Raw genomic sequence first — 16,222 nt, 5'->3', positions numbered from 1 at the left:
TGATGAGCTCAGGTGTGTTGGAGCAGGGAAACGTCTGAAACAGGATTGAGAAACGGAGAAACACTGAACTAGAGCATCCAGAGTTGTGTTCAGCTCAGTTTAGCTAGAATCTTCACCATGAGATGGGGCTGGGGTGTCATGAGGCAGCTAGTGTAGTATTAATTCTAACTATCTAACTGATATATGTATATACATATACATATACTGTATATATACATATATATATATATATATACTATATACACACACATATACATATACATATATACATATAATTATAAATATATATAGTTGTATTTTTAAAGGAATAATTTGCATTTAGCTTTGTAGTACTAGAATAGGGCTAGTATTTTTGAAAAATTGTGCTCCCCAACTTCAGTTTCCCCTGAGTCGAGAAATATCTTTTTTTGTTACGTGCCCATCAGTGACACTTGCACCAAGCCTTGGTCCGAGCATTGAAACGCTAATTCCCCACTCGCAGGGGGACGCGGGACCTCATTCCCAGAATGTAAACAGTGTCCGCCATCTTTGCTAACAGGTACGCTAACAGGAGGCTAACAGTGTCACTGGTGGGCACGTAACAAAGAAAAGAATGAAGATATTTCTCAACTCAGGGGAAACTGAGGTTGGGAAGCACAAGTTTTCAAAAATACTAGCCCTATTCTAGTAATACAAAGCTAAATGCAAATCAGTGAAGTATTCCTTTAAGCTACCTGTTAGTCTTATGTTTAAGCTTCTATATTAGCACAATTGCGCTAAAACCCCCCACATAATTGCTGTAAACTGAATGATTTATTATACATTTATTAATGTTATTAATAATAGTTATTAATTTCAACAAGCTGAATGAAATAACAGTGCAGTTTCACATGGATGTCCACATGAGGCTCGACACGGGGGGGCTGGTGCTAATCACAGCTGACATTAGGGGGCGAAAGGTGGGGTTCACCCTGGACAGGTTGCCCGTACGTCGCACGGTAAAACAACCATTCACATTCACATCTGAGAGTGTCCAGTGAACCTTTCATGTTTTTTGGACTGTGGGAGGAACCTGGAGAACCTGGAGAACCTGGAGAGAACATGCAGACTCCACGCAGAGGCCTTTGATTGGACCGGAGTCGCAAACCTTGGTCTTTTTGCTGCAAGGCATAAATAATGCGAGCCACAACTCTATGTATGATTCAGTGGAGAATTATGAAGCAGAAAGTCTTGTGATTAAGTCTTTGTCTAGTTCTAAATATAAATAAATGGTAATCTATGACTATGACACAGTCATTTGTAATTACAGCAAGTTTCAAACATCACCACAGTCAGTACTAACATTGGCCAGCTGGGGGCGGTAGAAGCAAAAGAAATAGACTCATACACTGTGAACGTTGTGGGAGTCCTTCCTTCTACCTGGGCTGCAGTCGGAGTGAGCCTCTGGTCTGAATGGACCGTCTCTGCTTGGTCAGGAAAGACTGAGCCGCTGGTCCCGGTTCTGGTCCTGGAGCTCCAGAGTCCACACGCAGACTGTGCTGATGCAGAGCAGAGGACTGCAAGTCAACAGGCACAACAGGCAACTGTTCATCCTTTAGTAAATAATAATAACAATAAACTGGTGGTCTAAATAAAAAGTATAACTGGGATCTCTTGTATTCTTGCTCATACACCAAATATTACAATGTTACTGTAATCTTTCACCTTTGACCTCTGGCATCAACAAGGCCTTTTATTGTTGAACATTTGCTATGAACCAGCACTTGGTGAAATAATCCCACCAGTGCCATATTCAAAGTCACTTAAATCCTCTTTCTTCTCCATTCTGATGCCCAGTTTGACTTTCAGCAGATCATCTTGGCCACGTCTAACTAATGCCTAAATGCACTAATGAGCAGTTGGATGAAGTTGAATGAGTCCGTGTGAATCTCCTTGTTTTTTTTCTTTTTAAATGACGCAAAAATAGGAAATCCCCCATTCTGTGGAATTATCAGTGACAGAGACTGTACAGTCAGAGCTGGTCACCAGATTTGCAAAAATAATACTTGGAAGTGGGAAATTACTATGTACCCACTTCATTCCCATGATTGTTAAAGACAACCCATTACATTGTCACACTTCCCACAAACTTCAGAAGTGACGTCAGGTTTAAAGGGATGCACTATTTGCTCACCATGTTGTTCCAGGCTGTGAGGATCTGTTTCTCCTCCTGTTCCCACCTAGACCTCACCTCGTCTTCCTGAGAGTGTTTGAAAAGTGTCAGTTTAGCACAGTGAGACAACATGGCCAACACAAAGAGGAGACGCACAGTCTCAGTACAGTAAAAACTTACCTGAGTAGCAGCTGTCACAGCTGTGGCATCGACGGACGGTCTGACATCCGTCATTTTCACACAGACTACTATAAACAAGGACACGGCTGACTGTCTGTCTGCAGCCTGGCTGTGCAGTGGAGGCCGTCGGGTTTTTGTTGTTGTGTGGCATGCAGAACAATAATGGAGAGGTGCTGCCCGGCTTAAGTGCGCTGGCTCTCGGCCACGGTCAAAAACCATCCTGCTGATTGTGGCACATTCACTGTTTAACTGTCACTCATCGAGCCGGGGATCAGTCAGCGAGAAGCGTAACACAACACAATTACCTCCACAATAGATTGTTGAAATGGAGCATAGAGAGCGTCAAGTTAAGTACCATAGCAGCTTGGAAATCATGCAAACATCCAGATGAAAGGGTGAAACAGTGCTGTTTGTTTGTTTTTTGGAGTTGTATAATGTATTGACACATTAGGTTTACTGAGTGTGCACTCACCGACTCTCACTTTAAACATGGCTGACCTCAGGGGCAGAAAAAAAGAAAGTACTTTACCTTAAGTCTACAATGTCTTAACCTTTTAACACCTAAACCTGAAAATATCCATCTGGACTTTTTTGTTGTTTGCCAGAAAATGTCCTGTGAATGAAAATGTCCCATTTTTTCAGCATCATTTTCAATATCTAGCAGTTATTTACACTTTACTGCATGTTAAAATAGTGTATTAACAACAATTAAATTTGAACTTGTATAACACATATTTAAAATAACATTTGTATGAGGTTTTTTTTGAGTTTTTTCCGATAGCACAAACTGTCGTGTAATTACGGTAATGCAGAGTTCGCTCGTGCAAAAGTGTCGCCTGTGATACGCTCGGTGTTAAAGGGTCAAGGAAATGTTTGTCCCTTTCTTTGGCTAAAAAAACTGAAGTGTGTACATTTCATAATCTCTCACACCAAAGTCCATAGAGAAGATCAGCGTTTTAGCGTTTTTAGGTCACGACAAAGAGCTGCTGCTCGACCGCCGCCTCGTTTCGGTAAGTCTTCGTTAAGGATTTTAAACACTGTAGTCACAAGATAACACATTTGAACGTACCGATGGAAGCAGTAGTTTGAATAACAACTCCAGTCAACAACTCAGATTTTCTTCATGGCCTTTGGTGTGGGGAGTGAGCAGTTTCTGGAGCATGCTGTCTAAAAGCAGGAGTAGATAATATCAGGTGAGTCTTTTAGTTAAGTGGCTTAAATCAGTTTGACCTCACATTAAATAATGACATTTAATTCAGGATGTTGAGAGGAGAATAATAATAAGAAGAAGAAGTGACGAGTCTTCTGTCATCCTCTTCTCATCACAGCACATAGGTTTCTCACTCATGAATGGATCCATGCGTTCGTGTGCATGTTTGTCAGCTTAATTGAGTCATTACCAGTTTCACTGACCCATAAGTGCCCGTAAGTTCCCCAATTACCACTTGACCTGCATTAAAAGCCCGAAGTAGCATCTTATCAGTCAAGTCAAAAGTAAAAGGATTAAAAGAAAAAGTGACCGCTGTGGCTCGTTGTCAACTCTCTGTGTGTTTCCTATCTCCCACAATCAGTTTTCTTCTTTACAGTGATCAGGTCTTTGTGCTGGTTTCAGGGGAAACGTTGCTTGTGTTTTTGTCATTAAGTGTGAAAACAGTGTGGGAGGATTTCAAAGAACTCTGTGTGTGTTTGTGCGCCTGTTTCTCTGGAACCAGGAGCACTGAGGTCAGCAGAAAGGCTAACAGAAACTTTCTAATTTGAGACTCAAATTGGCTCTGCATGATGGCATGGCCACACCAACCACATGGTGTATGTAGTGTGTGTGTGTGTGTGTGTGCGAGTGTGCGCACACACGTGTGATTTGAGGATTTTGACTTATCACACCAGCTGCCTTGTGTGTTTGCTGCTGTTTATTTTGGGTTACCGGGGGAAGTTTGTGGGAAAGAAAACACACTCCTGGAACGAGCGGAGGAAACAAAACAGAGACAGAGAAAAGTGTGGGATGAAAGGAAACAATCTCGATGCTAGGTTCTTGGAATCAGCCTCATGTGAACTCTGGTTTTGCGAAGAGATGACGAGTGAGCGTCACAGATGCAGAGTGAGAGTGCCATGGATTCCTGTTAGCTGACAGGATCAGAACATCTGTGGTGAAAGTGGCCTCCAACTGCTGCAGTTTCACTCCACAGATCTTCAGATTTCTGCTGCATCACAGCAGCCAATTTACATCCACGTTTCACATCAACCAAGCCACGTGAAGAGAGTGATAAAGCACCTATAAATACACCTTAATGTGCACTAAATGTGAATATTTAAAAAAAAAAGATTGTTTTATGCTCCATTTTAGTCTAAGTTTTAGTTTTTATTTCTCTCTCTTTTTTTATTATTCTGTTCTCTGTTTTATTTGAAATTGTACATTTGAATGTGTCCACATTTTTTAAATTGTCATTTTGTTTTTATGTGAAGAAGTACAGCGTTGCCCTTGTGTATGAAATGTGCCATACAACTAAAGCAAACGCATTCATTTACTTTACACTTTAACTTTTATAGAGTGTGTATGCATATTGTATAGAATGATAGTGTAAAGATGTGTGGAAATTGCAGAATTTGTGTTAAAAACATGTCATAAATGTTCTAATATTGTATTCATTTTCTTTGTATAGCTGTTGGGAGCACTTATGTTTCTATCTTCTATATTATTAATTCATGAATAGTGTGAAAATATGTCAATAACATATTGTTTCACATGTATAATGCACATTTTAATTTCCTATCTTTCATTTTTTATTCATCTATTAACAGTTTGTGTTCTATAAAGTGTTCTATATCTGGGTAAAGGCGGAGCAAGATTATGTGGTAGGTAAAACAAATGAATACCAGACACAATACTTTGTAAACACTCAAAATACTATCAGTATTAGTATTTTTACTGAGTGAAATACACACACACACACACACACACGTAGTCATGTGTTTACAGCCGTCACTGTTACCTCTGTGTGTGCGTTACGCAATAATGGACTCTTTCATTGAAGTAAACACACTTGTGACTCCAGTCAGTTTTCATTGTCACTGCCATCCTCACCCTGTACTTTCACATTTGTTTTTGTCTCGAGTGTGTGTGTGTGTGTGCACGTGTGTGTGTGCCTGTACATCGTGTGTGTGTGTGTCTGTACAGCGTGTGTGTGTGTGTGTGTGTGTGTGTGTGTGTGTGTGTGTGTTCTTCAGGCACTCCCTGTCTTACACACCCTGCTTCATGACAACTGTACTCTGCACATAAGGACCTGTCTGTCTGGTTCTCTGTGTGTGTGTGTGTGTGTGTGTTTGTGTCTCCCTGTCTGTGTGTGTGTGTGTGTGTGTGTGTGCCTTTTTAAGCTGTCTCCTGTATCTTTGTTTAAACAAGAGCACTTTATCAGTGTTGTCTGACCCCATGTGAATCAACTGGTTGTTTATGGTCTGTCTGACACTGTGGCAATATCAAGAACACAAAGACTTGTTTTGTGTGTGTGTGTGTGTGTGTGTGTGTGTGTGGTAGGCTGTGAGGACAGATTGTGATCCAAAGCTATCTTTGTGCTTTGTGGGGACATTGTGTCTGGTCTAAGAGCTATCTCAGAGAGAAAGACTTGGTTTTAGAGATGAAATTTGATTTTGTGTGTGTGTGTGTGTGTGTGTGTGTGTGTGTTAACATATTTCCCTTTCCTTGTATAAAGGAACAGTTCCATATTTTTGGGGAATACACTCGGTGAGAGTCAGATGAAATGTAATGTGACAGTAGCAGCAGACTTGTCTTACTGTAGTGTGACTAACAGCACTGTTAAAACTCACCACTATACTGAAATATATAAAAACAACAACAACAACAACAACAATAACTCTTGGCTGTTATGAGCCAAGAGTCATCACTGGGACTGTGATGCAGCAGACAGATCAGGAGTTCACTGTATGCTCAGCATAGGCCTACAGTATAATCTGGAATAAACCATAAATTGTCATTTTTACAGTGTATTTGTGTGTATATATGTACACACACACACACAAAGAATATTGTAAGAGATCAAAATTTCACCATTTTTCACGGAACATTAGAACAGATTTATTAAGTTACTCAAGTTATACATGAAGACACCTTGCTTACTTGAGTTAAAATAGACTTATCTGAGGTGTTACCAACTGAAGTTTGATCCAGACTAACTGTTTCCCTCTATTACCAGAGAACACTTGGCAGCAAATGAATGTATTCCTTAAAATATTGAAATCTAAACTGTTTTCCTCATTTCACTTAAAAAGGGCAAATAAGCAGCAGGAAATGTATTTGTTAACCGGTTTGATGACATTTAATCCCAGACACAGTCACTGCGAAAGTGATACCCAGTGAGTTCTCAGAGGTTGAATACTGGGTTTACAAATGGAAGCTAAAATGTGTTTAACCCTCTCGACATAACTTTATTTTTTATTTATTTATTTATTTATTTATTCATAGGTTAATTTTGTTCTTCTGCTGGCATCCCCTCACACTTTATGTACCAAGTTATATTGAACAAGAGTCTTTTCAGATGTTGTTCCAAAGGGATCACTTTAAAAAAAGAAAAAAATCTAATTAAACAGGGTCCACGGTCTGATGCGGATCATTTTCTTTTGGCAGGAGGTTGAGCCGGGGGAGGCGATGAAGAGTCACTGATAGGAAAAGAAAAGACTTGAAAACTCTCAACAACACAACTGTGCTCACTGTAGACTCATTCCTTCAGTTTTCATCCGTCGCCATAAGCGCTTGACCGTCTGAGTCGTCAGTGTTGACACCTGAGCGGACAGTACAGTGTAGTGTAGTCATGTTGGCGTGTTTGTTTGACTGCCAGCTGCCACATGCAGCCTCACAGCTTCCACTGCTCGGCCACACCACTGTTTATGTCTGGGCTGTGGCCCTCAGCAGTTACAGCAGCAGCAGCAGCAGCAGCAGCAGCAAAACATGTTGTTTTCTTCTCCCCCTGTGAGGCTCTAAAAACTGGTCTGACAACATGTCCACAGTCAGACTGCAAGTTATTATCTAAGTCAACATGGGGATGTTATCATTGACGTCTGAGGGTGAGGTTGACAACTTTAAAGATGAGAGAGGGGATTATTACTTCTATCCATCCATGACGAGAAGGATTTTTTTTTGACTCAAAGTCATTCTCCTCACACACACAACGCAACCTCCATAATCAGACCACCTACTGTACTCACAATGCTCCTCACATTCCGACCTCCTCGCTCAATCACACGGGACCAGGCGCTGAACCTGGGGCGACAGAGCTTCCTGGAACTCCCTTGGATCAGGTGGTAGAGCAGATCGTCTTACAACTGGAAGATTGGAAGGGTTTGATCCCTGTCTCCACTCATCTGATGTGAGACCTGAGATACTTAACACCAACAGTTGTTTGTGGTGGTTGCATGTAAAGGAGTATAATGGCGGCCCATCGCCAAGTGGAAGGGGAACTTGGCTTCCCCACCAGGTCAGGGGAGGGGCTGGGGTTTCCCCTGAGCAAGGTACCCAACCCCCAGTGCTCCCCGGGCCACTGCGCCCGGGGAGCACTGGGGCTGCCCGCTGCTCTAATTCTAGGAAGGTTTCTAGTAGAGGATGGGTTAAATGCATTAATCATATATGATATGGGACTAATCCATCCATTTCTACCACTTTATCCTCCACAGGGGGCATAGGGCGATAGGCGGGGTCACACCCTGGACAGTTCACCAGTCCATCGCAGAACCACATACAGACACAAACAACCATTCACTCTCACAGTCACAATTTACAGTGTCCAATTTACCTAATCCCCATATTGCATTTTTTGGACTGTGGGAGGAAACTGGAGAACCCGGAGAAAACCCACACACACACACACACACAGGGAGAACATGCAAACGTGTGAGTGATTAGTCGTGAATGGGTGAACGGCCAAACTGTAGTGTAAAGCAGTTGTGAGTAGAAAAGTGCTGTTTAACCCTTAGAACACAGAGACCCCAGTCGAACCAGGGGTTCAAACTAAGACTAAGCTTCAACAGACACAGGCCCTTTTTCTATGTTTTGGAAAATAGTCATAATCAGGAACATAATCTGCTCACGGTTATGTCGTTAAAACGCTGTCCCTGTAGTTGGACATGTCAAAAGCACAGGACACAGTCTCTGCCACGACCAAGTGTGATGACGCGTGGGATCGCGGGCATTGTCGTCTTGTTTGGTTTCCCCTCTACGCCTGCGACGTTTCATATGGGGGTGAGAGAGCGGTGAAGCGGGGCGACGTCATTATAAAGGAAACCAAAGCCAAACCGGCCCATTACCTCGAATGGAAATAATGGAAATTCCTATGGATTTAAAGAGTGACGGAAATGTCTCTGTTGTTTTTAAATATCTTAATGCCGAAATGTCACATATCATGTCTGGAAGAGGTCCAACAGCTGCAGGGCTGCACATCTGCACTGAGGACAGACGGAGGAAGAAGAGGGAGGCGGGGTGTGTGTGTGTGTGTGCGTGTGGAAGCGGGACAGCAAACAAGTGTACTGGAGGGCTGAGGGGTGACTATAAGGGCTGACTCCCTGCCCTGCCCTCTCCTCCTCATCCTCCTCTTCTTCTTCTTATTCCCCCTCTCTTGCCTGTTCCCATGTCACCCCTGGGCATCCTGATGGATCCTGACAGTAACTGCTGTCCTGCGTCCCCGAACTCATCGCCCCCCCCCCACCCATCCACACCCCACAACTCTATAGCAACCCCCCTCCTTCTTCTTGCCTGTTCAGCGCTGACCACAGTGACCTCGCTTTGGAAGTTGCCGTCCCGGGGGCTCGGCTCCGAGCCTCTTGGAGAGCGACTGTCAAAAGCACATCCAGGACGTGATCTGCCTGCCACCCATCCGTGACTATTAATCTCCGGTGGGACTGTTGTGTTTCTCAACACTTCACAGGCACACTTTACTGGAATCTCACTGCATAAATCAATACTTGTCTAATGACTCAACACAAAATCCAGTACAAGACATTGGGATAAGTCCGTTTGACACTTGCGAGCACACGCACACACACACACACACACACACACACACACACAGACAGACAACGGTTGCACAATGTGAAGTGTGAGTGAATGTTCACCATGTCAATCACTTTTTTTTTCTCGGCTATAGGGTGTGGCAGTGGGTTTGACACACACACACACACACGCACGCACTAGTTTCCACTTCCTGTTACGCAAATACTAGAAAAACTACCGATATGAAGGCTGAACTTGTCGAACTGGATGAAAGATAATCAGACTGTAATCAGCACAGGAGTCTGAGACACACACACACACACACACACACACACCCTAGGTTGACATGGGTCTGTAATGACGATGTCAACTTCAGACAAAAACGAGAGAACGAGAAAGTGGAGGACGCCGTCTTTCGGCGGGCACATGTTTTATTCATGCTGTCAGCAGACACACATGGTGAGGTCACAGCAGTGTAAGTAATCGCGTGTGTCACATAAATCAACAGCGATGATGACCTCATTTTACCACATAACAGCCTCCGCCCACACTCTGTAAGGAGCTCCAGATGTACACACACACACACACATTCACGTACACACATACTAAAACCGGCCTTTTTCTTTGAGCATATTCTGAAAAACAAGCAAAAATAATGATGGTGAATTACAATAACAGGAAGGAGGAACTCGTAACACTTTCCAACCCTCGTTGCTTCTCTCTTTTTTTGGGTAGAGAAATAATAAACTCTCCACTTTATTAGGTACGCATGTTCAACTGCATGTCAACGCAAACATCTAATGGGTAAAATCACATGGTAGCAACAACTCAGTGCTTATGGCATGTCGACAAGGTGGAGCTGACCTGCGGAAGTTCATCAGAGCGGAGACGAAAAAGGTGATTTGAGTGACTTTGAATGTGGCTGGTGATCTGAATATGTGAATTCTCACACAAACAATCATCTCTAGGGTTAAAAAATGAGAAAATGAACAGCTGTTCTCTGAGTGAAAATACCTTTTCGATGCTAGAGGTCAAAGAAGATTAACCAGATTAGCTCCAACCACACCATCTGTACATGTATATTATATCACTTTATTTTAATAATCCATGTTTGACTCTCCACTGGTAATCAACAGGTACTCAGTGTCATGTCAACAGATAATCACTTGACACTTCATATTTGTGTCTACTGTTCTCAAATGTTTAATTAGACGGCCCCGATGATCGTCGACTGTGGGACGGTTGACTGTCAACAAACAAGTACTAATCCGCGATGATTGTCAAGAGACAATCAAATAGGAACGTGTCACACTCTGTTGACATGACCCCGTTAACTTTCAAGAGACAGACGAGTCAGGAGGAGACAAGAGGCCGACACGATCCACTCAGAAGTCAAATGGCGGTTAATAACGCTGCAAGACTTGTATTTATAATCAACGGGGCTGTGGACGAATGTGTCGACCCAACACTTGAAGCACACCTTGTCCTCTATGCTGGCAGTTAGTTAATTACATGTCACTAATTGTCTATTGACATTATATTCTCAACTCTTAATACAGAGTCAATAATCCAATTAAAAAGAACAAAGAACGATACAGTGTGTATCTGAGTGTTCTGATTTACACAGTCATTCTCACAAAGAAAAACCAGGAGTTTCTCATAGAAAACGTGAGAAATTAGCATGGACTGTAGTTCAGTTTCACATTCAAAGTCAGGAACTGGACTTTGAGCTCGCTCGTTAAATATGAACTCACACAACACTGGCAATCGCACTATAGTTAGGAGCAGTGACCTGGAGGAAGTTTACAATCAAATTCTACTTTGATAAGAGAGTAGACTATAGACTGTACATGAATTATAATACAACCTTTCCTTCTGACCTTTAGTTACACAGCTGAAATCAAATGAAAATACCATTAAGTTGTGGTTAGGTTTCGTTTCGGTTGTCGAAATGAACTGAAGTCAAACGTTACTGTAACTACATTTACTCAATCACTGCAGTCACATGCAACTGAAAGGTATTTTCATTTTCATACATGACACTTCTAACACTTCCACTTTTTGTTAGGGCAGCCCATTGCCAAGAGGAAAGGAACCTTGTTCAAACCCTGGGAAGGACCAGGGCTGGACTGCCCCCGAGCAAGGCACCAAATCCCCTCATTGCCGCCCATAAGAATGGACTAATTGGTGCGTGTGTGTGTGTGTGTGTGTGTGCACGGCACTGCTCTGCTGGTGCCAAATCCCAGCTGACACGGAGGCGAAAGGTGGGGTACACCGCGGACAGGTCGTAACCTTAACTAGAGCCTCAGAAATGATGTCGGGCCTCATTAGGATCAGTCTCCCATGAGGACTCCTGGTCCTAAAAAAGAGGCAGCAAACATGAGTACACACACGCACACACACACACACGCGCACACACACAGCATGCTGTGTTCAGCTGGTAGTGTCTGGGACTTCATGCAGGTGTTGTACCTGGCACAGCACCCAAACAGCCGTCCAACAACCACCACACCTGGCAAAAACCGCAGACAACCACTATAAACGCTCTCTCTCTCCCTCCCTTCCCTCTCTCTTGCTGTCTCTCTCTCTTCTCGCTCTCTCTCTCTCTCTCATAGACATGAGTGTACACGGCAGCACACACCCACACACTCACCCGTAGCTGCGGATCAGAAGATAAACCTCAGTCTTTCCCACTGTCAACAGACAGACAGACAGACAGACAGATGTTCTCTCCATGCAAATATGAAATTCTGAACTAATTAATGATAATAAAATAAATAAAGAGCTTGATTTTCCCCCAGGTCTCAGAATGTGCATGTGTGAGAAAACACAGACATGTCTGGTCTGCCCTGTGGTTAAGGCCTTAAAATATACTCAAGCACCTATTAACCACACTTCCTCCTTTTTCTTTTTCTTTCTCAGCTGCACAAAACAATATGTCTTATGATCTAAATTATTCCTTCCATTATTTGTTTTCAGATGTTTCCAAAGCCCTCTACCCATGTTTCCACGGACAGCTTCCCTGCAGATGCCTCGCCTCAGGCCGAGCTGAATCCAGAGCAGCTCGTCAATAATTATTTCCCAAGCCTTTATTTTCCTGCCTCTTGTTCGTGGCAGTTCTTGTCTTGTCTTGCTGGCCCTGTTGTTTTGCCGCTCAGGAGCCTTGAGAGGTGATCTCATCTGTGTCTTGCTGCTCCTCAACCCCCGCTCACAAAACAACATTGTATTTATCTGACCGAAATAGCCACCTCAGGCTGGAAAAACCCTCGTCAAGACAAACAGAAATAGGCCAAGAGTTTCCAAGGAAGCCAGACTGGGCTGAGGGTGATGCTTTTGACTGACACGGGGCAACAGAACAAGACGCTGCATTTACTGCTGTGAGGTTGACGGTTAGCGGCAGGTATAATAAAAGCTCTCTTCTCTTTTCGGGCACCTGAACAGCAATCAACACCATGAGCAGTAAAATACAAAAAAAAAAAACAGGGGAAAAAAGAAGTTCCATAGATGCAGAATTTAACGGAGAGGTGATGAATTTGACTGGCATTTATTACAATCATGTTAAAGTGATATTCACAGGCAACATTAGGGGATATAATCTTCAGTATTTTTGATATTATGGTAAATATTGAACAAAGGCCTTTGCATTGTGTACATTACGCCTAATCACTTTTAAATTCATCCTTTAAAAGTCACAATATCTACACTCACATGTCTTGCTTTCAATGAGGAGTTTTAGCCTATTTTATTTTTCATTATTAGACAGTTAGAGACACAGTTTATTACATAGTTATTCCGTATTTAATCATGAATTACAGTATCTTTGCAAAATCATCCATTGTGGTTCAAAATCCTTTAGGACGTCATTCTGAAAGAGATATTTGAAGCTATTTCCTGACTCTGGTGCACATGTGTTCAGTGTGTTCCAACCTGTGCTTCCGCTGAATTTGCCGCAGGGAACAATTCAACACATTTTGTCAACACTGCGAGGTTGCCAGGCAGTCGGTGATGAGTTGTGTTAGTAGCAGCTCCGAGCTAAGAAATGCTCTGAAGCCACAATCCCTTGTAAAAACTACACCTTGTTGATTTTTTACCGTTCAGCATTTGCACAGAATAAACCATACATGCTGCGACGCCTTCTGAACGTGCTACTACTGTTTGTTTTCCTCAGTTTCCAGTCTCTGTGCTAAACTAAAATAAGCTAAACTATTTACTATTCTGTTATACTACGACTGCTTTTATTGCTTTAACGTAGCTAAACGTAGCTAAATTCAAAATGGCTGACTTCCTGTTGGGTCAGGTTCATGTTCGTAGACGTGTTCAGGGTCCTTCTCTTGGGTCTCGTGGTAAATGGTCAATATTAGCCAAAATTCCGATGGTTGGTGATGGTACGATTAACATGCTCAGACGAGTTTGTTCATTTATGAAACGTGCTAATCGCCTAGAGGGATGCCAAATTGGCTGACTTCCTGTTGAGTTCAGGCCATGGTGCCAAAAGACTTTTTTGTTCGGCTTGGGCTGTGACTATTGAGATATTTTGCACCACTTCTATGTTTCCCACCTTATTTTATAAAATGTTTCACCTGTTTTGATTTGCATGCCAATGTTTTTTTCCATTTTCGTTTAGTGCCTGAAAAATGAATTCCAGGAATTCCAATAGGTCCTCGCACCACTGTGTGAGTGCCCGGGCCCTAATAATTGCATTTCCCAAAAACTCTATTAATATTTTCCTCACATACTTATTGACCACTTTATTGGGTACACCAGTCATCCATCCATCCATCCATTTTCTACCGCTTATCCGAGGTCGGGTCGCAGGGGTAGCAGCCTGAGCAGAGGAATCCAGACTTGCTTCTCCCGGGCCACTTTGTCCAGCTCTTACGGGGGGGAATCCCGAGGCGTTCCCTCACTAGCCTCGAGACATAGTCTCTCCAGCGAGTCCTGGGTCTTCCCTGGGGCCTCCTCCCAATGGGACCTGCCCGGAACACCTCACCAGGGAGGCGTCCAGGAGGCATCTTTACCAGGTGCCCGAGCCACCTCATCTGGCTCCTCTCGATGTGGAAGAACAGCGGTTCTACTCTGAGCCCCGCCCCGGATGACCAAGTTTCTCACCCTATCTCTGAGAGAAAGTGAGATAAAGCCCAGAAACCTTGCAAGAGAATCTGATCTTCTTCTTTCAGTCACTACCCACAGCTCGTGGCCATAGGTGAGGGTATAGACAGATGTTAGACCGATGTAGAGCAGGGTTGATGGGTTAAAGGTTAAGGTTGCTAACACTACACCAGTTCCATTGCTGGTTAAAGCAAATAACCAGCCAATCAGTCAGTCACATGGTAACAACTCATTTAGGCATGTAAACACGTCAAAGATCAACCTACTGAAGTTCAAACTGAGCATCGGGGAATGGGGAAGTGATTGGAGTGACTTTACATATGGCACGCTTGTTGGTGCCAGACGGACTGTTCCAGAAATGTTCACGCACAAACGTCTCTATGGTTTAGCGAGAATGCAGTAAATAACCAGTCGTTACAACTGAGGTATGCAGAAGACCATCTGAACAACACACAAACACCTCAAACCTCTAAGTACCTGGTACCTTCAAATGTGAAAGCCGACTGATTATTCGATTGTTGTGAATATTGGCTTTGGAGTTAGCAGAGCCACAGAAACCTCACTTTTTCTTCTTTTCTAAAACTCTCTCTCGACACCAGTGACATCATTTGGGCTACCTGCCATCAAGTGTAGGCTTTGAGAAACACACATGAACAAATAGACACGCTGCAACATTCACACACACACACACACACACACACACAGACAAACAGGAGGACGAGTGTGTGTGGGGGGTGGGGGTGGCGCTGTTCACCGAGGAATTAAAAACACATTCCACTTCCCGTAAAGCTGGGAGAAGGAGCCGTGAGTCACTGGAGCAGTTTGGAATGGGTCCTTTTTAGTTTCAGACGTGTCATATTTGAACGTCTACATGTGGAGGCTCTAACGTCCGCCGGTCCTCTCGGCCCAAAACTGCTGTTGGCGGTGCGGTGCCACTCTTCCCCTTTCATCCAACCTCCTGCTGTTTGTTCGGCCGTAACTGAAACAACTCATTCACTGACTGTGTGACATTTAACAGCTTGTCTGACGGCATTCGTCACTCTTTCATGTGCTCAGTTCAGCTGCAGGTCTCACAGGACGCTGTGTATGATCTTTTTGTCGGTATCGGCACAGCCAAACATACATTATATATATATATATATATATATATATATATATATATATATATATATACATATAATGTATGTTTTTTTAATGGTCAGAAGGTGTAGCACACGTAGGCAACCACAAAATTACCCATAATCAGATGTAATTTACGATCCTGTTTAGAGAACTACACATTTTAGTCTCAGCTGAGTTTTCTTCCCCCACGTTGCTGCCAGGAAAAGTTTTTTTTTTTTACTGTAAAGTCAATTTAAAAAACACCATCATTGTGGGAATAACCCTCCTTCTCTCGCTCGCTCTCCATCTATTCATCTTTCCATCTACTCCCATCAGTCCAGACAGAGACCCCCCCCCCCCCCCCCCCACACACACACACACACCAGACTCAAACCCCCTGAATGATGCCGGTTTTCCATGTGGTTCACAGGCAGCGTCCTGAGTCACAGACCGTGGGTCCTGCTCCAATCACACAAACAAGTCAACAGCTTAATTGGCTCCGCCGCGGTCGAGTCCAGATAGTATCTGTTCTCAATCGACACCCCTGCTGATCTGACTGAGTCACTCACTCAATGTTCAGGTGGACCAGTGATCAGTCGAACATGTTCACACTCGACAGGCGGACTGATGAGTGGCAGATGACATGATTTAGACCAGCTGGCTCAGAGCGCCTTGCTTTTCTCATTGTTAAGAACTTCTTTTTTTAACCT

The sequence above is a fragment of the Solea solea genome, chromosome 10 (assembly GCF_958295425.1).
Source record: "Solea solea chromosome 10, fSolSol10.1, whole genome shotgun sequence".
NCBI classification, from domain to species: domain Eukaryota; kingdom Metazoa; phylum Chordata; class Actinopteri; order Pleuronectiformes; family Soleidae; genus Solea; species Solea solea.
This window is presented reverse-complemented; position numbering follows the sequence as displayed.